Here is a 24,670-nt window from a genome sequence, read left to right as displayed (position 1 = left end):
TTCTCACTTCATTTCTTTCATTTCATCTTCCAGGGCTGATACCCTTTCTTCCATTTGATCGCATTGGCTCCTGAGGCTTCTGCATTCTTCACGTAATTCTCGAGCCTTGGTTTTCAGCTCCATCAGCTCCTTTAAGCACTTCTCTGTATTAGTTATTCTAGTTATACATTCTTCTAAATTTTTTTCAAAGTTTTCAACTTCTTTGCCTTTGGTTTGAATATCCTCCCGTAGCTCGGAGTAATTTGATTGTCTGAAGACTTCTTCTCTCAGCTCATCAAAGTCATTCTCCATCCAGCTTTGTTCCGTTGCTGGTGAGGAACTGCGTTCCTTTGGAGGAGGAGAGGTACTCTGCTTTTTAGAGTTTCCGGTTTTTCTGCTCTGTTTTTTCCCCATCTTTGTGGTTTTATCTACTTTTGGTCTTTGATGATGGTGATGTACAGATGGGTTTTTGGTGTGGATGTCCTTTCTGTTAGTTTTCCTTCTAACAGACAGGACCCTCAGCTGCAGGTCTGTTGGAGTACCTGGCCGGCCATGTGGGGTGTCAGTCTGCCCCTGCTGTGGGGTGCCTCCCAGTTAGGCTGCTCGGGAGTCAGGGGTCAGGGACCCACTTGAGGAGGCAGTCAGCCCGTTCTCAGATCTCCAGCTGCGTGCTGGGAGAACCACTGCTCTCCTCACAGCTGTCAGACAGGGACCTTTAAGTCTGCAGAGGTTACTGCTGTCTTTTTGTTTGTCTGTGCCCTGCCCCCAGAGGTGGAGCCTACAGAGGCAGGCAGGCCTCCTTGAGCTGTGGTGGGCTCCACCCAGTTCAAGCTTCCAGGCTGCTTTGTTTACCTAAGCAAGCCTGGGCAATGGCGGGCGCCCCTCCCCCAGCCTTGCTGCCGACTTGCTGTTTGATCTCAGACTGCTGTGCTAGCAATCAGCGAGACTCCGTGGGCGTAGGACCCTCTGAGCCAGGTGCGGGCTATACTCTCCTGGGGCACCGTTTCTTAAGCCCGTCGGAAAAGCACAGTATTCGGGTGGGAGTGGCCCGATTTTCCAGGTGCCGTCTGTCACCCCTGGAAAGGGAACTCCCTGACCCCTTGTGCTTCCCGAGTGAGGCAATGCCTCACCCCTGCTTCGGCTGGCGCACGGTGCACTCACCCAGTGACCTGCGCCCACTGTCTGGCACTCCCTAGTGAGATGAACACGGTACCTCAGATGGAAATGCAGAAATCACCCGTCTTCTGCATCGCTCGCGCTGGGAGCTGTAGACCGGAGCTGTTCCTATTCGGCCATCTTGGCTCCTCCCCTAATTTTTGTATTTTTAGTAGAGACAGGGTTTTACCATGTTGGCCAGGCTGGTCTCGAACTCCTGACCATAGGTGATCCCCCCACCTCAGCCTCCCCAAAGTGCTGGGATTATAGGCGTGAGCCACCACGCCCAGCCAGGAATTTTTCTACGTATTAAGAAGGTACTTAAAAAGAAAATACTTAGAAAGTAAGTACTTAGTAATAAAAATTACTAAGTAATATATTAAAGTATTGTCTTAGAGTTGACCCAATCTGATAGGATTAGTGTCCTCATAAGAAGAGACACCAGAGAGTGCTCGTTCTCCCCCACCTTCTCCCTCCTTTCCCCTCCCCCTCTTCCTTCCTCTTTCCACACAAGCACACCAAGGAGGCCACATGAGCACACAGAGGGAAGGCAGCTGTCTGCAACCCAAGGGGAGAGCACTCATCAGACACCCACCCTGCTGGAACTTGACGGTGGATTTCCAGTCTCCATAACTGTGAGAAAATAAATTTCTGTTGGGCAAGCCTCCTGCTCTATGGTAGTTTGTTATGGCAGCCTGAGCAGATGAATATATCCACCATCAAAATTGATGAGACAACCAAATAATTTCACAAAAAATGCCTTCCAGAGAAAAATACTTAAAATACCTGCTTAGAGATAAGTTGCATTATTTTAGTACATTTATAATTAAAATAGAATAGGCTATAATAACCATCAATCATTACACAGGAATCTCTGAAAGACCTGACTGCCAAAGACTGCTGCGTTTTCAATGTTATTATCAAAATATGATACTGGTAATAGTTCAAATTGGTAGGGAAAGCATGAATTGTTCAATAAATTGTATAGCACTACTTGGAAAAAAATAGTTAAACTCTCACTCCATGCCCAAAGCACAAAAAATTATAGACGCTTTTAAAAGCTTCATTTAAAAATAAAAGCTCAGACCAGGCACAGTGGCTCACGCCTGTAATCCCACCACTTTGGGAGGCCAGCGCGGTCAGATCACTTGAGCTCAGGAGTTTGAGACCAGCCTGGGCAACTAGTGAAACACCGTCTCTACAAAAAATTAGCCAGGCGTGGTGGTGCACAATTATGGTCCCAGCTACTCAGGAGGCTGAGGTAGGAGGATTGCTTGGGCCTGGGAAGCAGAGGTTGCAGCAAGCCGAGATCATGCCACTCTATTCCCAGAATGGGAGACACAGTGAGACCCTGCCTCAAAAACAAAATTTTTTTTAATTTAAAAAATAAGAGCTCAGAAGCATTAGAGGAAAACATTGAAAATATTTTTATAATGTTGGAGTGGGAGATATCTTCTTAAGATTCAAATTCAAAAGCCATAAGAAAAAACATTAACACATCATAGTATGTAAAAATTTTCAACTTCTGTACAGAAAAATATAACACAAAGAAATTTAGTAGATAGGCAGAAGACTGAAAGAAAATATTTGCAGCATATAAAAAAGAATTTTATATCCACCATATATAAAGAGTTTCTACAAATTAATAAAACACCAACCATATAATAGAAATATATACATTCACAATATTATACAACGATCACCACTATCTAATTCCCCAAAAGTAACTTATACACATTAAGCAGTCACTCCCATTCCTTCCCACCCCCAGCTCCTGGTAACCATTAATCTACATTCCAAATAAATCTACAATTTCCATAAATCTATGGATTTACCTATTCTGCACATTTCATGTAAATGGAATCATACAATATGTGACCTTTTGTTTCTGGCTACTTTCACTTACCATAATTTTTTAGGGTTCATCCACATTGTATCATGTATCTGTATTTCATTCATTTTTAGAGTTGAATAATTGAAATTTGGGTTGCTTCCACTTTTTGGATGCTATGAATAATGCTGCTATTTGTGTACAAGTTTTTGTGTGAATATATATTACCAGTTTTCTCAGTATAAATCTAGGAGTTGAATTGCTATATGGTCATTCTATGTTTAATTTATTGAGGAACTAATAAACTTTTCAACAACAGCTGCACCATTTTACATTCCCATCAACAATGTGTGAGGGTTCTCATTTCTCCAAATCCTTGCCAAAATTTATTTTCACTTTTTAAAAAATTACAGCCATGCTAGAGAAGTAGTATCTCATTATGGTTTTTATTCATATTCTCCTATTGACTAATGATGTTGAGCATCTGTTCATATGCTTATTGTCCATTTTTATATACTCCACGGAAAAAAATGTCTATTTCTTTGTTCATTTTGATTGGGTTGTTTTTTGTTGTTGAGTTGTAATTTTATATGTATTTGGGATTCTAGACTGTTATCAGATTTCCAAATATTTTCTGTGATTCTATGGGTTGTCTTTTCACTTTCTTTTTTTTTCAATATAAAAATATTAATGAAATATTTTATTTTTCTCTAAGTCTTTGAAATTCAGTGCATATTTTACATTTAAAGCATATCTTAATTTGGATACTAAACTTTTTTTAAAATTTTATTTATTTTTAATTATTATTGTGCACATGTCTTTTCACTTTCTTGATGTGTCCATTAAAGCATAAAGTTTTAAATTTTGATGAAGTCCAATGTATCTTTTTTCCCCTTTTTTTCCTTGTGCTTTTGGTTTCATACTTAAGAAACCATTGCCGACTAGGTGTGGTGGCTTCGTGCCTGTAATCCCAGTACTTTGGGAGGCCGAAGCAGGAGGATCACTGGAGACCAAGAGTTCAAGACCAGCCCGGGCAACATAGTAAGACCCTGTCTCTACAAAAAAAAAAAAAAAAAATGTAATAGCCTGGTGTGGTGGCACCCACCTGTAGCCCTAGCTACTCAAGAGGCTGAGGCAGGAGGATTGCTTGAGCCCAGGAGTTCAAAGCTGGAGTTAGCCATGATCATGCCACTGCACTCCAGCCTGGGTGATGGAGAAAGACCGTCTCCTAAACAAACAAACAAAAAAGACAACAAGCATTGGTGTGGATTAGGAGTAATTAAAAGAACCTTTGTATACTGTTGGTGGGAATGCAAAATGATGCAGATGCTATGGAAAACAGAATGAAGTTTCCTCATAAAACTAAATATAGAACTACCATATGATCCAGCAATCCCGCTTATGGGTATTTATCTAAAAGAATTGAAATCAGAATCTCAAAGAGATATTAGCACTCCTGTGTTCATTGCAGCACTATTCATAGTAGCCAAGATGCGGAAACAACCTAAATGACCATCAACAGATAAATAGATAAAGAATGTAGCATATACATACACTGGAATACTATTCAGCCTTTAAAAAAGAAATTCTACAATGTGTGACAACATGATTAGACCTTGAGGACATTATACTACATAAAATAAGCCAGTCACAAAAGGACAAATAGCAAATAATGCATGATTCAATTTTTATGACATTATACTACATAAAATAAGCCAGTCACAAAAGGACAAATAACAAATAATGCATGATTCAATTTTTATGATGTATGTAAAATAGTCAAATTCACAGAATCAACAAGTGAAATGGCTCATTGAACACAGTGGCAGCCTTCGAGATTCGTGTGTATTCTTTGCAAGCCAAGCCAAACCTACATGCAAGTAACTATGTCTAAAGGACCTGCAGTTGGTATTGATCTTGGCACCACCTACTCTTGTGTGGATGTCGTTTAGCACAGAATATTGGAGATAATTGCCAATGATCAGGGAAATCAAACCATTCCAAGCTCTGTTGCCTTTACTGATGCCAAATGACTAATTGGTGATCCCACAAAGAACCAAGTTGCAATGAACCCCATCAACATGATTTTTGATGCCAAACATCTGATTGGATGCAGATATGATGATGCTGTTGTCCAGTGTGATATGAAGCATTGGTCGTTCTTGCTGGCGAATGATGCAGATAGTCCCAAAGTCCAAGTAGAATACAAGTAAGAGACAAAAAGTTTCCATCCAGAGGAGGTGTCATTTATGGTCTAACAATGATAAAAGAAATTACAGAATACTGTTACCAATGCTGTGGTCACAATGCCAACTTACATTAATGATTCTCAACATCTGACTACCAAGGATGTTGGAACCATTGCTAGTCTCAATGTACTTAGAATTATCAAGGCCGGGTGTGGTGGCTCACCCTTGTAATCCCAGCCCTCTGGGAGGCTGAGGCGGGTGGATCACCTAAGGTCAGGAATGCGAGACCAGCCTGGCCAACATGGCAAAACCACGTCTCTACTAAAAATACAAAAATTAGCCAGGCTTGGTGGTGTGTGCCTGTAATCCCAGCTACTCGGGAGGCTCAGGCACCGGAATCACTTGAACCTGGGAGGCAAAGGTTGCAGTGAGCCAAGATCCCACCACTGCACGCCAGCCTGGGCAACAGAGCAAGACTCCATCTAAAAAAAAAAAAAAGAATTATCAATGAGCCAACTGTTGCTGCTATTGCTTATGGCTTAGGCTGCTATTGCTTATGGCTTAGACAAAAAGGTTGAAGCAGAAAGAAATGTGCTCATCTTTGACCTAAGAGGTGGCACTTTTGATCTGTCAGTCCTCACTATTGAGGATGGAATATTTGAGGTCAAATATACAGCTTCTCCACTTAGGTGGAGAAGACTTCAACAAGCAAATGGTCAACCATTTTATTACTGAGTTCAAGAACAACCATAAGAAGGACAATGATGAAGATAAACAGAAGACTCTTGACAAGTGTAATGAAATTAGCAACTGGCTCAATAAGAATGGTACTATAGAGAAGGAAGAATTTGAACATCAGCAGAAAGAGCTGGAGGAAGTCTACAACCCCATTGTTACCAAGCTGTACCAGAGTGCAGGAGGCGTTTGAATGAATGCCTGGGGGCTTCCTTGGTGGCAAAACTCCTCCCTCTAGTGTTGCTTCCTCAGTGCCCTCTATTGAAGAGGTTGATTAACCTAACCCATGTATAGATATAACATTGTTCCACGCAGTTAAAACTTTGAAGGACCCAAATTTGCAGCAAATTCTATGGCAGTTTTAAAGTTCAGCTGCTATAGTAAATTACTGGATATTCTCAATACTTGAATATGGAACATGTGCACAGAGGAAAGAAATAGCATTGAACTTTATAAGCACTGTATTGTAAGTGCAAAATGCAATGTCTTGAATACAACTGTATTTAAAATTGGCACCAAAAACAGAGTGAAATGGTGGTTGCCAGGGGCTGGGGGAAGGCAGAACTAGGGAGTTGCTAATCAACAGGCATAAAATTTCAGCGAAGCAAGATGAATAATAAGCTCTAGAGATCTGCTGTACAACATTGTACCCATAGTCAACAATAATGTATTGTACATTTAAAAATGTGTCAAACAGGTAGATCATGTTGTGTTCTTACCACAATAAAATAAAAAATGTAACTTAAAAAAAATCCTTGCTCTTATATAGCTCCATCCCACCCTGAAGCTGTTGTCACAAATTACATCTTTATACAATATGTACTCACCAACATAGATTATAATTTATACTTTAATCATTTGTCTTTTAAATCATACAGGATAAAAGAGGAGTTATAAACAAAATACACATTAATACTGACTTTTATTTTTGCCCGTGTAGTTATATTTAATGGTGTTGGGTTTTTTTTCATGCAGTTACAGAGTTACTATATGTGGTAATTACATTTCAGCCTGAAGGATGCCCTTTGGCGTTTCTTGTAGGGAAGTTCTAACAGCAGTGAACTCCTTCAGTTTTTGTTTAACTGGGAATGTCTCAGTTTCTCCCTTTTTGAAAGGTTGTTTTCCTGAATATAGAATTGATTGGCAGGGTTTTATTTTCTTTCTACACTTTAAATACATCATCCCACAGTCTTCTGAGCTCCATTGTTTCAGATGAGAGATTAGCTGTTAATCTTTATTAAGGATCTTTTGTGCATAATGAGTTGTTTCTCTTTGCTGCTTTCAATATTCTGTCTTTGGCTTTGTACAATTTGATTATGATATGTGTTGGTGTGGATGTCTTTGAGTTTATCCTTCTTGGAGTTCATTGAGCTCTATAGAGGCAAAAAGTAATGTCTTTCATCAAATTTTCAAAGTTTTGGCCATTACGTCTGTAAACATTCTTTCTTTGCCTTTCTCTTATTCTCTCCTGGAGTTCACATTATGCTTATGCTGGTATTCCTGATGGTATCCCACAAGCCCCTTAGTTCTGTTCATTTTTCTTCACTTTTTTTTCTTTCTGGTCCTTGGACTGGATTATCCCAATTGACAAATCTTGAAGTTTGCTGTTTCATTGTTCTGCCTGCTCAAGTCTGCGGCTGAACCCCTCTTACGAATTTTTCTGTTTCAGTTATTGTACTTTTCAACTGCAGAGTTTCTATTCGATTTCTTTTTATAATTTTCGTTGGATATTCTCCGTTTGGTGAGACATCATTCTCCTGATCTCTTCTGGTTCTTCACTCATGGTATCCTTAGATCTCTAAGCATATTTAAGATAGTTAATTAAAAGGCTTTTTGAGTAAGTCTAATGTATGGGCCTCCATGTGAACAATTTATATTAATTTCTTTTTTCCTGCATACAGGCACACTTTCTTGTTTCATTGCATGCCTCTTTTTTTTTTAAAAAAAAGTGGACATTTTGAATATTATAATGTGGCAACTCTAAAAATCAAATCCCCCTCCTCATGATTTGTTGTTGTTTGTTTAATGACTTTTATAAACTAATTTTGTAAATTCTGTATTCTTTGTCATGTGTGGCCACTGGATTCCTTCTTCCATACACCTAGTGGTCAGCCAGTGATTCAACAAATAATTCCTAACATGCCTGGAACCAAAAAAGCACACACACACAATATTTCAGTCTTTACTGAGAAGTTCTGTTTATATTGGGGTACATCTTCAACACTCAGTCAGGCAGTTTAAAATTCTGCCTGAGCCTATACTACCTTCTTGCATAGAGCCTGGAGGTGAATCAGGGGTGAAGGCTTATGGCCTTCTCAGTTCTTTCCTGAGCATGTGCACAGCCCTGGACACACGTATAGCCATTCAGATTCCCAAGAATATGTAGGAGTTTTCAAAGCCCTTATTCCCTAAAGCATCTCACTTTCCAGCCTCTCCTCCCAAGCTTTTCGGTTTTCTATTGTTTGCCTCAAGTGTTATCCCTCCCCATGTGGGAGCACCTAAAACATTTGCCTTTAAATATTTTTGGCAAACACTCCCAGAGTAGCCATCTCAACTCTGGGAGATTTTCAAGTTAGATAAAATAAAAGCAAGTCCTTTGAGTCTATCCTCAAAGGAGTCACCAGTCAGGTCAAAACAATCCACCAGAATTCTTTGAGAATAAGCTCTGTTCTACTGCCTCCAATGCTGGGTACTTGTTCCAGGAGTGAGGGCTATTGTCTTCAAAGCCACTGCCAAGCCTGGGTTCGGGAGGTAGTTTAAGTTTAAATGCCACAAAGTGCTCTTACTGAGATCCAAATATGTTTTCTTGATTAAGAATTCCCCTGGTTCCCTCTCCCTCTCCCTCTCCCCTTTCTTTGGTCTCCCTCTCCTTCTTTTTTCGGTCTCCCTCTGTTGCCAAAGCTGGACTGTACTGCCGTGATCTCGGCTCGCTGCAACCTCCCTGCCTCAGGCTCCTGTGACTCTCCTGCCTCGGCCTGCCGAGTGCCTGGGATTGCAGGCATGCGCCGCCACGCCTGAATGGTTTTTGTGTTTTTGGTGGAGATGGGGTTTCGCCGTGTTGACTGGGCTGGTCTCCAGCTCCCGGCCTCCAGTGATCTGCCTGCCTCGGCCTCCCGAGGTGCTGGGATTGCAGACAGAGTCTCGCTCACTCAATGCTCAATGGTGCTCAGGCTGGAGTGCAGTGGCGTGATCTCGGCTCGCTACAACCTCCACCTACCAGCCTCCTGCCTTGGCCTCTTAAACTGCTAAGATTACAGCCTCTGCCCCATCGCCACCCCGTCTGGGAAGTGAGGAGCGTCTCTGCCTGGCCGCCCATCGTCTGGGACGTGAGGAGCCCCTCTGCCTGGCCACCCCATCTGGGAAGTGAGGGGCGCCTCTGCCTGGCCGCCATCCGGTATAGGAAGTGAGGAACATCTCTGCCCGGCCACCCATTGTCTGGGATGTGAGGAGCGCCTCTGCCCGGCTGCCCCGTCTGGGAAGTGAGGAGCGCCTCTGCCCAGTCGCCCAACGTCTGGGAAGTGAGGAGCGCCTCTGCCCGGCTGCCCCATCTGGGAGGTGAGGAGTGCCTCTGCCCGGCAGCCACCCCGTCTGGGAGGAAGTGAGGAGCACCTCTGCCCGGCTGCCCCGTCTGGGAGATGAGGAGCACCTCTGCCCGGCTGCCCCGACTGGGAGGTGAGGAGCGCCTCTGCCCGGCCGCCACCCCGTCTGGGAGGAAGTGAGGAGCGCCTCTGCCCGGCTGCCCCATCTGGGAAGTGAGGAGCACCTCTGTCCGGCCGCCACCCCGTATAGGAAGTGAGGAGCGCCTCTGCCTGGCCACCCCGTCTGGGAGGTGAGGAGCACCTCTGCCCAGCCGCCACCCCGTCTGGGAGGAAGTGAGGAGCACCTCTGCCCGGCTGCCCCATCTGGGAAGTGAGGAGTGCCTCTGCCCGGCTGCCACCCCGTATGGGAAGTGAGGAGCGCCTCTGCCTGGCCACCCCCTCTGGGAGGTGAGGAGCGCCTCTGCCCGGCCGCCACCCCGTCTGGGAGGAAGTGAGGAGCGCCTCTGCCTGGCTGCCCCATCTGGGAAGTGAGGAGGGCCTCTGCCCAGCCGCCACCCTGTCTGGGAGGAAGTGAGGAGCACCTCTGCCCGGCCGCCCTGTCTGGGAGGTGAGGAGCACCTCTGCCCGGCCGCCCAGTCTGGGAAGTGAGGAGCGCCTCTGCCCGGCCGCCCCATCTGGGAGGTGAGGAGCGCCTCTGCCTGGCTGCCACCCCGTCTGGGAGGAAGTGAGGAGCGTCTCTGCCCGGCCGCCCCATCTGGGAAGTGAGGAGCACCTCTGTCCGGCCGCCCCCTCTGGGAAGTGAGGAGCGCCTCTGTCCGGCCGCCCCCTCTGGGAAGTGAGGAGCGCCTCTGCCCGGCTGCCCCGTCTGGGAAGTGAGGAGCGCCTCTGTCCGGCCGCCCCCTCTGGGAAGTGAGGAGCGCCTCTGCCCGGCCGCCCCATCTGGGAGGTGAGGAGCGCCTCTGCCTGGCTGCCACCCCGTCTGGGAGGTGAGGAGCGTCTCTGCCCAGCCGCCCCGTCTGGGAAGTGAGGAGCGCCTCTGCCCGGCGGCCCCATCTGGGAAGTGAGGGGCGCCTCTGCCCGGCTGCCCCGTCTGGGAAGTGAGGAGCGCCTCTGTCCGGCCGCCCCCTCTGGGAAGTGAGGAGCGCCTCTGCCCGGCCGCCCCATCTGGGAGGTGAGGAGCGCCTCTGCCTGGCTGCCACCCCGTCTGGGAGGTGAGGAGCGTCTCTGCCCAGCCGCCCCGTCTGGGAGGTGAGGAGCACCTCTGCCCGGCCGCCCTGTCTGGGAGGTGTACCCAACAGCTCCGAAGAGACAGCGACCATCGGGAGCGGGCCATGAGGATGATTGCAGTTTTGTTGAAAAGACGGGGGGGAAGTGTGGGGAAAGAAAGAGAGATCAGATTGTTGCTGTGTCTGTGTAGAAAGAGGTGGGCATAGGAGACTCCATTTTGTTCTGACTAGGAGAAATTCTTCTGCCTTGGGATGCTATTGATCTATGGCCTTTCCCCCAGCCTGGTGCTCTCTGAAACATGTGCTGTGTCAACTCAGGGTTACATGGATTAAGGGCGGTGCAAGATGTGCTTTGTTAAACAGATGCTTGAAGGCAGCATGCTCTTTAAGAGTCATCACCACTCCCTAATCTCAAGTACCCAGGGACACAAACACTGCAGAAGGCCGCAGGGACCTCTGCCTAGGAAAACCAGAGACCTTTGTTCATGTGTTTATCTCCTGACCTTCTCTCCACTATTATCCTATGACCCTCCCATATCCCTCTCTCCGAGAAACACCCAAGAATGATCAATAAATACTTCATAAATTTAAAAAAAAAAAAAAAACACAACTGGACCGGGCACGGTGGCTCACGCCTGTCATCCTAGCACTTTGGGAGGCCGAGGCGGGTGGATCACCAGGTCAGGAGATCAAGACCAACCTGGTCAACATGGTAAAACCTCGTCTCTACTAAAAATACAAAGATTGGCCGGGCGTGGTGGCGCGCGCGCCTGTAATCCCAGCTACTGGGGAGGCTGAGGCAGGAGAATTGCTTGAACCCTGGAGGCAGAGGCTGCAGTGAGCCAAGATTGCGCCACTGCACTCCAGCCTGGGTGACAGAGCAAGACTCCATCTCAAAACAAAAAAAAACACATTGACTAGCAGACTAGCAGTGGTAAAAGTGAACCTCTGTGTCTTGTTCCTGAACTTAGGGGGAAAGCTTTTAGTCTTTTGCCCTTAAGTGTGATGGTAACTGTGGGTTTTTCACAAATACCTTTTATAATGTTGAGGCAAATCCCCTTGTTTCATAGTTTTCTCTATGTTTTAATGATGAAATGTTAGAATTTCTTACATGCTTTTTCTGTGTCAGCTGGAATGACTGTTTTTTTCCCTTTGTTCTAGTAATGTGGTATACTACATTAATGGATTTTCTTATGTTGAACCGTCCCCTGCATTCCTGGGATAAATCCCTCCCATCCCCTCAGCTGTAGCACCTAGTTAAAGCCTTCTTCCTTGGCAATAATTGTTGTTTTATGGTATGAGGCCACCACTTCTCCTGTTGTCCTTCCCAGTTTCTCCCCAACCTCCCCTTTTCCCTAGTTTATAAGACAAGAGAAAATGGAGAAAGCAAAAAGTTGAAAAGAAACAGAAGTAAGATAAATAGCTAGACAACCTTGGCGCCACCACCTGGCCCTGGTGGTTAAAATAATAATAATATTAACCCCTGACCAAAACTACTGGTGTTATCTGTAAATTCCAGACATTGTATGAGAAAGCACTGTAAAACTTTTTGTACTGTTAGCTGATATATGTAGCCCCCAGTCACGTTCCTCATGCTTACTTGATCTATTATGACTTTTTCACGTAGACCCCTTAGAGTTGTAAGCCCTTAAAGCCCTTAAAAGGGCTAGGAATTTCTTTTTCGGGGAGCTCGGCTCTTAAGACACGAGTCTGCTGACACTCCCGGCTGAATAAAAAAACCTCTTCCTTCTTTAAAAAAAAAAAAAAAAAAAAGAATTCCCCTGGTTACTGTAAGATTTTTATTAGTTTCCAGAGTCCTGAAAAAGTTGATTCTGACAGTTTTTGCCAGTTTATTTATTGCTTTTATGAAGCAACTAACTTTTGAAGTTCCTTATTCTGACTTTTTTTTATCTTTTGAGACAGAGTCTCACTCTGTCACCCAAGCTGGAGTTCAGTGGAACAATTTCAACTCACTGGAACCTCCACCTCCTAGATTCAAGTATTTCTCATGCCTCAGCCTCCCCAGTAGCTGGGATTACAGGAGCACATCACCATGCCCAGCTAATTTTTTTTTTCGTAGAGACAGGGATTAACCATGTTGGTCAGGCTAGTCTTGAACTCCTGACCTCAAATGATCTGCCTGCCTCGGCTCCCCAAACTGCCGGGATTACAGGCATGAGCCACTGCACCCAACCTCCTTATTCTGACATTTCACTGATGTACTAGTCCAATCTTTTGGCTTCCCTGGGCCATATTGGAAGAAAAAGAATTGTCTTGGGCCACACATAAAATACATTAACACTAATGATAGCTGATAACCAAAAAAAAAAAAAATCACAAAAAACCTCACAATGTTTTAAGAAAGTTCATGAATGTGTGTTGGGCCACATTCAAAGATGTTCTGAGCTGCATGTGGCCTGCAAGCCATGGGTTCGACAAGCTTGTACTAGGCAATTCTTAAGATGAAAAAAGATGACCAATTGTCATAAATAGCTGTTCAACCTACTAGTTATTGGTGGAGATGCTGATTAAAATGAAATTATTATTGGTCCATCAGATAAGCAAAAATTGAAAAGACAGAATATCTAATATCAACAATGTGTGAGGAAATAGGCACTCATATGCTACTGGTGGTAGATAAAATAAGATCTTTGAGTGTGCAATTGGCAGAGTCTCTCAAACTTTTCACTGTTCATTCCTTTTGACTTTTTCACTTCAAGGAATTTAGCTTACGAACACACGCATGCATAATATGTATTTACAAGGATGTTCTTTGCAAGATTGTAATAATGAAAAATCAGACAAACAGGTGCTCAATAGGGAGGTGTTAAGTAAATTATGGCACCATAAAACCCTGCAATATACATCCTGTAGTAACATTCCAACATTACATAATTCACAATTGGCTTCTTTCTCCACTCAAATCTCAGATGTGGAGGGCTAATGTTCTTATCTTACAGCGTTGGGGATTGAGGGAGTTTGGGGCTTGGAGGGAAGGGCAAAATCAGACAAAAACACTGCAGGTAGCCACATACAGGGAAGTGGGGGAATTGGGGGTGAACCACCTTCTCCAGTAGTCTTCTGGCTCAGTCTCCTCAGATTTAGCCCATGAAAGCAAGTCAGAAGTCAAGATATGTAGTAAGATCCCATTTACCCATGCGTGTGTACTATATTCACGTATGTGTATTTATGTATATATGTAAATGTATTTTAAAAGACCTGAAAGAAATACACAAACTAATAACCATAGCAACCTCTAAAAAGGGAAATGGGAATAGGGAAGGAATGACAGAATCTCACATTTTACTCTGTGTTATTAAAATTTTGAAATAGGAATGTTTCTCAAAAAAATCACCTAATTAAAAAACTTATTTAAGAAAAGGTGTTTTGTTTGTTCGCTTGTTTTCTAGATAGGGGCTCCCTCTCTTGCCCAGACTGGAGTGCAGTGGTGCAATCATAGCTCACTGTAACCTTGACCTCCTGGGCTCAAGTGATCCTCCCTCCTCAGTCTCCCAGTCTGCTGGGACTGCAGGCATACCACCACACCTGGCTAATTTTTTTATTTTTTGTAGAGACGGTGCCTCCCTATATTGCCCAGGTTGGTCTCAAACTCTTGGCCTCAAGTAATCCTCCTGCCTTGGCTTCCCAAAGTGCTGGGATTACAGGTGTGAGCCACAACACTGGACCAAGAAAGGGTTTTAAACAACATTAAAGACAATTGGGATAAGGGAATCAATGGTAGTCCCATCACCCTAGCAACAACAACAACAACAATAGGCATAGTTAGACAATACCAGAGCCCAGAGTGAATTTGTGAATCACAGCTTTAAGAGATAAGACTTGCCCAAGTTGTTGTAGTGAGTTAGTGACAGAGGGTACAACCCAGGTTTCCTTAATGCCAAAAGAAAACAGGATTCTAAAACCAGAGGGAAAACTTGAAATGACAATGGGAATCAATGAACCACTAAATCTGAAACATCTGCAGGAGGTCAGTTGCAGCTTATCCAGTCCTCTATCTCAGTGAAAAGTGAAGAAGAGAGGGTGAAAGTCCTGTTATGAAACCATGGAATGTATGGAGTTGGAGGCATGCATGAAGAAGCTGTGGTAGCTTTGTCTTCTCTGAGACCTCCAGTGCTGGTACGTGTCACTTAGAATTCCCCAAAAAGCTATTTGACAATTAGAAAAGGAAATTAAGCACTTTATCAGTATCTGTGGAGTCGTTGACTTAAAAAGAGCCGCATGCCACGTTTAGCACTTAGTAGCAGTAACAGCAGCAACAAACTGTTCTCTCTCTCTGCAGTATACTCGTTACTAATTGTTTTACTTGGATAAGCTAGGAGAAGGGTAGCAAAATCCAACTCTAGCTCATATGAGGAAAAATGGAACTTATTGGAATGGTATGATTAGTGGTGCACTGGTAGATAGATGTTTAGCAACTAGCTCTTCAGAACAACAAAAAATCTGATTTCTAATATTTGCTGATTTCCATCATATAAATACTCCCACCACGGCCAACTGCAAGCTCCCAGTGTTAACATCATCTAGCTCACAAAATTCCTGAAAAGTTAGTGGTAGGTCCTCAGGATCTGGTAGGGAGAAGCCCACAGGATGGAAGGGAGGCAGAAGAAGATCAACTAGGCAGTACCAGAGGGCCTAAAAAGCAAGAACTACTCAACAGTATTGTCAGGTAACTGCCACATTAGCTTCTCTGCACAAACCTCTATACTGCCCCTACCACCTCCCATAGATTTTTGTGCCCTTTTAGGGGAAAGTGACCCATTCATCTCATTATCCACAAATGGTGTAACCCAAAAGTAGTGGCTCATGCCATATAGTTGCATCTCAAAATATCCTTAGTAAAAGGCCCCAGTTTATATTTGCAAGCCCAACTTGCAGGGTCCTAAACTGAAGAAAACAAGTTTATAACGAGAGATTGGGGCAAAACCTGCATGTAAGTCTTCTTTATTTCTTTGTTTTTTGTGGTTTTTTTTTAAGAAACATTTTATTGTAGAAAATTCACACACACACACAGAGAGAGAATAGTATAATGAATCCTCGTTCTCAACAATTATCAACTTGTGGCCAATCTTATTCTATCTACATTTCCACTCTTTTTTTTAAGGGAGAAAAACATCACAAGAAAGATCAGAAGAAAGATCAGTAACAGTCCTAACAGTTAGGACTGTTATTTGGAATTGGAATAACCTGGTGATATGGTTTGGCTGTGTCCCCACCCAAATCTCATCTTGAATTGTAGCTCCCATAATTCCCACATATTGTGGGAGGGACCTGTTGGGAGATAATTGAATCATGGGGGTGGTTTCCCCCATACTGTCCTCATGGTAGTGAATAAGTCTCACGAGATCTGACTGTTTTATAAGAGGAAACCCCTTTTGCTTGGTTCTCATTCTCTCTTGCCTGCTGCCATGTAAGACGTGCCTTTCACCTTCTGCCATGATTGTGAGGCCTCCCCCAGGTACGTGGAACTGTGAGTCCATTAAACCTCTTTTTCTTTATAAATTACGCAGTCTCATATGTCTTTATCAGCAGCATGAGAACAGACTAACACACCTTGTAAAATAATAATGGCTACAATTTTAAGAGCAACTATGGGTTACATGCTTCACATAAACTATCTTGTCAGATCTTCACAACAGCCCTGCTAGGTTGGCATTATTATCTCAGTTTTCAGATGGGAAAATTGAGGCTGGAAAAATTAAACACTTGCCCAAGTCAAAAAGCATTGGCAGAGTCAGATTCAAACTTAGAACATAAACTATGTTGTACCCAAAATGTTAACAGTTATTGCATCAGGACAGTGGAATTATGATTTTTTTATTTGCTGTTAATAATATTCCTTCTTATGTGTATCAAAACTCATACTGAACAATGAATTCTGAGTGGCAAAAGATTATTTATTTTTTGCACCTGTCAATAAGTCTTTGTCCACAAGTTATATGGGTTTTTATTATCTTTTTTTTTGCTCATTTTTTTTTATTTCTCTATAATTGGCATTGCTGGGCAGCATATCCATCCAGATATGCTGGTGTGGGCTATGATGTTCTTCACAGGCCCAAGTGGTTTGCTGCTAGTGCACCCGCCCTGAAACAGCTTCAAGAAAACCCCGTTAAACAAACATCTAGACTTCTTTGTGGGGTTAATGAGACTCTGGGTAGAAGTGAGCCCAGCAGTCATCATGAAGCTATTGCTGCCATGTTCCTAAATGTGATCTGAATTCACTAGACCACATTCAGATAAGCATACCATCCAAGCCAAACAAGTGATCAGGCCTCTCTACTGCACCAGTCTTTATTCACTATTGTACCCAATGCTAATCTGACTACATCCAGTAGACTCATGAGGACGGTGATTAGTGCAGAAACCATGATAATGGGTCAATTAATAAACACCTACTCTGGATAGCAAAATGGCTGTTGTTTCACTTCCGCCTTTCAAATCTCACACAAGAATCCCTCTTGTGGCCCACATTAAGAGGAAACACACAAGGAAGACAATTCCAGGAAATGTAGTTCAACCTACCCAAGTTAACTCCACAGGGAAGACAGAAGTAGAGGCTGGAACCTGAAAAGTTAGTGGTAGGTCCTCAGGATCTGGTAGGGAGAAGCCCACAGGATGGGTAGAACTAGGCCTAATAGAAAGAAATTACTGGGACACCTTTCAAACAACTTGAGTTGTCTAATAATCATATTGATGGCATCATAGGCAGGAAGCTCCTCATCTCTGGAAGTGTTCAAGCAGAAGTTTATGGTATAAGAACTATGGAGGGTCTTATACCAGCTAGCAACCATACTTTGTTTTTAGAAAGCACTTTAGTAACACCAGATAAAGGTAATGAGAGCTTGAACTAGGGCAGTAATGGTAGAGACGGTGAGGGGAGAATGGATCTGGAAGATATTGTGGAAGTAGACTTAAAGGACTTGGCAGCGGATTTGAGGGAGGATCATGTATTAACTTCCCATGGCTGCTATAATAAATTATCATAAACTTAGTGAGTTTAAACAACAGAAAGATTTTTAAATTTCTATCTCTAAAAATAGAAATTTATTATCTTACTACTCTGGAGGCCAGAAGTCCAAAATGAGTCTTATGGAGCTAAAATCAAGATGTCAGCAGGGCTAGTTCTGGAGCTTCCAGGGGAGAATCTATTCCTTGCCTCCTTGAGCTTTAGTAGCTACCAGCATTCTTTGGCCACATCACTCCAGTCTCTGCCTCCATAGTCACATTGTCTTCTCCTCTTCTGTGTCAAATGCCCTTACCTCTCCCTTATAAAGATGCTTGTCCTTATAAGGGACACGTGTCCACAGGCCTATCCAGAATAATCTTTCCATCTCAAGAGTCTTAATCACACCTGCAAAGTTCCTTTTGCCATATAATGTAACATTCACAAGTTCCAGAGATTAGGATATGAATATCTTTTGGAAAGCCATTTCAGCCTTGTACAGACAATAAAACTAAGGAAAGCAGTTATAACTCTAGGGTCTCAAATATCAGTGGCTCAGACCATGATAGAATCATTAACCAAAGTAAGACTATCAACAAGAAGAAAAAAATAGTTTGGTGAGAAGAGTTTAATTTGGGATACGCTACAAATGATATGAGGGATTGATGGTACATCCATATGGAGATGACCAAAAGAAACTCGGAATATTACAGTTTGAAGCTTTGGAAAAGTATCCAAGCTGAAGATAAAGATTTGAGAGCATCTGCAGAGATATTATAGAGGAAAAGTATAAACTCTTGGATAATAGGGATTTGATTTGCCTATAGTTCTATTCTGGGTACCTAGTATAGCATCTGGCACATGGTAGGTGCTCAACAAATAATTGTTGAATGGATGGATGAAGGTAAGATCCCAGAGGAAAACAGGGGAAGGCAGGAATTATGAATGGAGAAATCTTTCTTCTTTGAAACAAGAGGTAATAGAAGACAGAAGAGGTGGCTATGCAAAATAATTTAGAAATGGACAGGATATATTGCAAGATCTCACTTTGGGCAATTTTGATATCATCGAAGTGGAAGATGAAGTCATCAGTGAGGAATGTTTTGAATCCACTGAGAATGGGATTCACATTTGAGGAAAGTAAACCATAAAATGTCAGTACTATAAAGGACTTTGAAGAATATCTACAGAGCTCTCATCTTACGGATAGGGAAACTGAGGCTTAGAGAAAAGAAAATAATTGCTCAAGTCCCCAAGCCTAATAGAGTTTTGTTTATGTGTGCGACAAATATTTACTGACTGCTGGCTCTATGCCAGGCAGACCCTGGGCTAGATGTTAGGGACATAGTGAAAAACAAGGTAGTCAGTGACCCTGCGCTCATGGAACTTTTAGTGTAGTGTGAAAGATACTAGAAATAAAAAAAAAAAAAAAGAAATAAGCAGGGTGCTAAGTGCTATGGCGGGAAAAGCTTAAAGTGCTTAGGGGAGCATAGAGGAGGAAAAGTAAGAGTTAACAAGAAATGAATAGCAAGATTGGTCAGCTGAAATGCCAGCACAGCTGCGGGTAGACAGGGACTTGGCTGTTAACCCAGGTAGCAGTTTCATGACCTAAATGATATTTTTAATTCCAGGGAGAAGAAAAGAAGGCAACTCCCAGGGCCTGACCCTGGTTCTGACATTCCTTTGTACTTGGCTCTTGTCTTCGTGTTCCTCAGGCAAACCAGAGGCATAGAAGGAGGAGCACTTCAGTAAGCTGAGTGATTTACTACAAATTTGAACAGACGAACAAATATGAGAAAACTCGGAAGTTTTGTTCACTTTTCCAAGGGCACCCAGGATTAAATAAGCTGCCAGAGCAGGAATTAGCAGAGCACTTCCTCAGGAAAGTGAGGTTTGGAATGAGATTTGAAGTCTACAACAGGCAAGATTATCAGTGAGAACAGCCCACTTTGTTTCACTAGTTTAATATGTCATTACATTTATGTTAAGGCCACTTGTGCTAGAAGCCAATAATAATTGGAGGCAATTGCATTTCAGGAAAGAACAAATTTGAAGTGTAAAAATATATATACCACTTACCTAGCTTGAAGTAAAACAAATTTCGGTTATTTTTCTAATTAAATTATCCCTAGCCCTTCGCTTAGCTATCATTACAATATGCTTCTTCCTTCTCTAGAGTGCGCCCTCTCACAAGAGTTCTGTGAATCGCAGAGGTGCATACTCATTTCAGAGGGTCACTACTGGCTTCTGTTGCCTTAAGGAGAAAAATCTGGAAGCCTGCTCTGTCCACGTAGGAACTGTTTCCTTCAGCTGTTGTCACTGTTGCTACAACACAGTGTTGCTAGGAGTCCAGCAGTCCAGCCCCATTTGTGATGTTTTAGTGAGTGAAGCTTGCGTTGGCACAGCAGAAGCTTCTAGAGGTGTGGGGTAACCACAGGAGGAATGGCAGACCATGACACCCACAGGCCTCAGCCCCAGAGCCCCCAAGCCTAGGTAGCAGCAAGCCTCCCTCTACCTCTAGACAAAGAAACCAGAACACACTAGAGCTCTTTCTCTTGAGGAGAAGACTAGGCTATAGCTTCCCGAGGAGGAGGGTGGGAAAGCCAGAAGGACTTTAGAGAGAGAGGTTGAGGGAGAGTGACTGCATATGGGACGCCCCTCTTGTGAAGGCCTAAAATGGCAAGCCTTTCTCCCATCCCATTTTGTAGTTCTAATGAAAGATTTAATAAAGCAGAGCTTCCCAATTGATGGACCTTGAGACACTGGGGTGCTGTCAATGGATTATAAGTAGGGCAAAAATTATTGATTCCCTCAGGGTTTGGGGCAGTCAGGCAGAGCTTGAAGAAGCCAGAGCCTTCACGCCAGTCACCACCAGCTGCTAGCAACTTAGCTGGGCTTTTTTGCAGAGGGCAGTCTCTGTAGAACAGAATCTAGAATTTTGCCATCCCGTCTCCACAGCCAGCACTAAAGGAACTTCTGTCCCTCACTGCTTCACTGTTTCATGCTGAGTATACCCAAGGAAGTGATCAACCACCACGTCATCTATTTGAGACTAGGGGAGGGAATGAGGAGAGAAAATGCCAGTAGGCCCAGCTCCAGGTACCAGCCCCAAATTCATATCTTCACATATGTCTGTCTGCTGTTGATATGCTGTCTTAGAGGCATCCAAGCTAGCCACATGATGACTGCCCGTGTGTTCTGAAAATTACAGCATCATCATTATTTTGAAATACTATGCTTGACATTAAAAAATTTGGATTGGGTCTGGGCGCGGTGACTCATGCTTGTAACCCCAGCACTTTGGGAGGCCGAGACAGACGGATCACTTGAGCTCATGAATTCAAGACCAGCCTGGGCAACATGGCAAAACCCCATCTGTACAAAACATACAAAAAATTAGCCAGGTGTGGTGGTGTGCACCTGTATTCCCAGCTACTTGGAAGGCTTAGATGAGAGGATGGCTTGAGCCTGGGAGGTGGAGTTTGCAGTGAGCTGAGATTGTACCACTGCACTACAGCCTGAGCAACAGAGCCAGACACTGTCTCAAAAAAAAAATGGATTGGATTTGGAATCCATTTGTGTTATCACAAGATATTTCATCATAGTGCTTATCAGTGAAAGAAAAGGAAGAACTGTTGGACTTTTAAAATATATTTCAACTATTTCCAGGACTGGTGGCACGTGACTGTAGTCTCAGCTACTTGCAGAGGCTGAGGCAAGAGGATCACTGGAGCCCAGGAGTTCAAATGCAGCCTGAGAAAAAGGACAATAGAGCAAGACCTTGTCTCTAAAAAAAATACAATTTACAAAAAATTAAACTATTTTTTATTTTTTTACTCTAGCCACGAGTTGTCTAAAAAATTCAACTGTTGTAAGTTTTGGAAAAATTTTTTTAAGTTGTTTTTATCACCTACTTGTGGGAACAAAGTTTCTTGTCAATGGTGACAATAAAAAATTCAAAAAGTCATCAGTGGGCTGGGCACGGTAGCTCATGCCTGTAATCCCAGCCCTTTGGAAGGCTGAGGCAGAAGGATCACTTGAGACCAGGAGTTCAAAACCAGTCTGGGCAATATAGGGAGACCCTGTCTCTACAAAAATTTTAAATTAAATTAAACTTTAAGAAATAAAAACAAATAGTCATAATTAAAACCTTGATAGGGAACTGTGTGAAATCATTTCAAGCACAATACTTGATATAAAAAGTTATATTGAGAGAAGCAAACTCAGGTTTTTTTCATTAAACATTTTTTAAAATATTTCATTTATAAATTTAACACAAATATTGAATATCTTTTAAAATATCTTGGGCCGGGTGCTGTGGCTTACACCTGTAATCCCAGCACTTTGGGAGGCCAAGACAGGTGGATCACTTGAGGTCAGGAGTTCGAGACCAGCCTGGCCTACATGGTGAAACCCCGTCTCTACTAAAACTACAAAAATTAGCTGGGCCTGGTGGCAGGTGCCTGCAATCCCAGCTGCTTGGGAGGCCGAGGCAGGAGAATTGCTTGAACCCAGGAGGCGGAGGTTGCAGTGAGCCGAGATCACGCCATTGCACTCCAGCCTAGGCGACAGAGCGAGACTGTGTCTCAAAAAAAAAAAACGAAAAAAGAAAAAAAAAAGACAGGGTATTGCTCCAGGGGCAGTCATTTTAGCAGCTCTTGAGTCCATCCAGGCCGTCAGAGCTTTGGGAGTGCGTCGTTTGGCGAGAGGGCAGGAAGGGGCGAGGGGAGGGGGCCCTCCTGCTGAACAGTGGCGGATATGGGGGTCGGCGGCGGCGGGGGTGACAGCCTTTGCTCGGGTCCCCGCGCTGGTCTTGGTCCTGGTCCCGGTCCCGGTCCCGGTCCCGCACCGTCCACAGGCTCCAATGGCAGCGGCAGAGCTGAGGGCCCTGGCTCAGGTTACCATGACTACAGAAGAACATATAAATCTCACAAAGGGCTGTATGACCTTTGAGGACATCGCCATTTACTTCTCACAGGAAGAGTGGGGACTTCCTGATGAGGCTCGGAGGCTCCTATACCTTGAAGTGATGCTGGAGAACGTTGCGCTTCTATTTTACCCAGGATTTTGTACAGAAATACTGGGTGTGGTGGAGCCTGCAGCAAACTAGTTGGAATGTGCCTCTTGTAAAAGTAGCCTCACTGGGTTGTGGGCATGGTAAAGAGGATGAAGAGACACCTTCTGAGCAGAATGTTTCTGTGGGAGTGTCACAGTTTAAGGCAGGTTCATCCACACTGAAGACTCAACCCTGGGAGATATATGTTCCATTCCTGAAAGATATCTTGCCTCTGGCTAATCTCCCTGGGCAAGAACCATACTTGGTTGGAGCACCTGCAAGCCAGTACCAGCACCAGAAACATCACAGTGCAAAGAAATCCTTTAAGAGGGACATGGACAGAGCCTCGTATGTGAAGCACTGCCTTTTCCATATGTCAGGGAAGCCCTTCCGCAAATGCGAGGTTGGGAAGGACCTCCCAGCCATCTTGGGGCTTCTAGGTCCCTGGTCTTTCCTAAAACTAAGAAGCCCAACACGATCACCAAATTTGGAGAGGGCACTCACAGTCAAAAAAGTCATTACAAGTCAGGTCAGTGTGGGAAGGCTTCCAGGCACAAACACTCCTGTTCACTGTCTAAGAGTCTACACTGGAAAAAGCCATTATGAGTGTATCAAATGTGGGAAAGCTGGCCGGGCGCAGTGGCTTACACCTATAATTCCAACACTTTTCGAGGCTGAGGTGGACGGATCACCTGAGGTCAGGAGTTCGAGACCAGCCTGGCCAACATGGTGAAACCCTGTCTGTACTAAAAATACAAAAAAAAAAAAAAAATTAGCCAGGTGTGGTGGTGTGCACCTGTAGTCCCAGCTACTTGGGAGGCTGAGGTAGGAGAATTGCTTGAACCCAGGAGGCAAAGGTTGCAGTGAGCTGAGATCACACCACTGCACTCTAGCCTGGACAACAGAGTGAAAGTCTGTCTCAAAAACAAAAAAACAAAACAAAAAATGGCAAATGTGGGGAAGCCTTCTGTGGCAAGTACTCACTTGTTTAGCACCAGAGAGTGCATACTGGGGAAAGGCCCTCAGAATGCAATGAATGTGGAAAATTCTTTAGCCAAACCTCCTGCCTGAATGACCATCAGAGAATCTACACTAAAAAAAGACCTTATGAGTGCAGCAAATGTGGAAAATTATTTAGACAAAACTCCAGCCTTGTTAACCACCAGAAAATACACACTGGAGCAAGGCCTTATGAGGGTATCCAATGTGGGAGATCTTTTAGCAAAAAAGCCACTTTTGTTAAACCCTGAAGAGTTCACACTGGAGAAAGACCTTATAAGTGTGGTGAATGTGGGAATTCCTGTAGTCAAAGTGCCATTCTTAATCAACACCAAAGAATTCACACCAGAACAAGCCTTAAGAGTGTGGCCAGTGTGGGAAATCCTTTAGTCAGCAGAGAGTTCACACTGGAGAAAGGCCTCCATCCTTATTCAACACGGGAGAATTCATATTGGAGCAAGGCCTTATGAGTGTGGCCGGCAAGGAAAGTCCTTTAGTCAAAAGCCTGGCCTTATTCAACACCAGGTGGTTCACACTGGAGAAAGGCCTTATGAGTGCAACCAATGTGGGAATTCCTTTAGCCAGTGCTCCAGCCTCATTCATCACCAAAAATATCATAACACGTGGAGGCCTCATAAATGCAGCAAATGTGGAAGAGTGTTTACCTTCAAGATCTATCATCATTTAGCTCCTGAAAGTCCACACTTCAGAAGAGCCTTAGACCTAGAGAGAATGTGCTGTCTCTGTAGTATTGTGGCAGTGGAGAGCCTTTAGGAGGGAGCCACCTGCCTGAAGTTGAACCTTATGCTTCCAAGTTTCTCTGGTAGAAACCATCTCCCCTCTACCACCTTGCACAGTAGGCATTGGTCACCCTGATATTCTGAGGCAAGGCAGACATCTGTGTGTTCTCTTCTTCTTTGGAGGAAATCTTGAGCAGTCTGAGCCTTTAGGGGAAATTCATTCTCTTTTCTGACTGATCACAGCATACATCTGACCCAAT

The 24,670-nt window shown here is 43.8% G+C and overlaps 3 pseudogenes; 2 read left to right on the top strand and 1 right to left on the bottom strand.

Moving 5' to 3' along the window:
• The first annotated feature begins 4,851 nt into the window (after positions 1–4,851).
• On the top strand, positions 4,852–6,082 carry LOC129024190 (heat shock cognate 71 kDa protein-like; annotated as a pseudogene).
• Positions 6,083–16,504: 10,422 nt separating this feature from the next.
• On the bottom strand, positions 16,505–16,611 carry LOC129025560 (small nucleolar RNA SNORA40; annotated as a pseudogene).
• Positions 16,612–22,479: 5,868 nt separating this feature from the next.
• LOC129024189 (zinc finger protein interacting with ribonucleoprotein K-like) lies at positions 22,480–24,444 on the top strand (annotated as a pseudogene).
• The last annotated feature ends 226 nt before the right edge of the window (positions 24,445–24,670 follow it).

This window comes from Pongo pygmaeus, chromosome X (assembly GCF_028885625.2).
Source record: "Pongo pygmaeus isolate AG05252 chromosome X, NHGRI_mPonPyg2-v2.0_pri, whole genome shotgun sequence".
In the NCBI taxonomy this organism is placed as follows: domain Eukaryota; kingdom Metazoa; phylum Chordata; class Mammalia; order Primates; family Hominidae; genus Pongo; species Pongo pygmaeus.
Note: the sequence above shows the minus strand (reverse complement) of the source record. Positions and strands in the feature narration are given on the sequence as shown.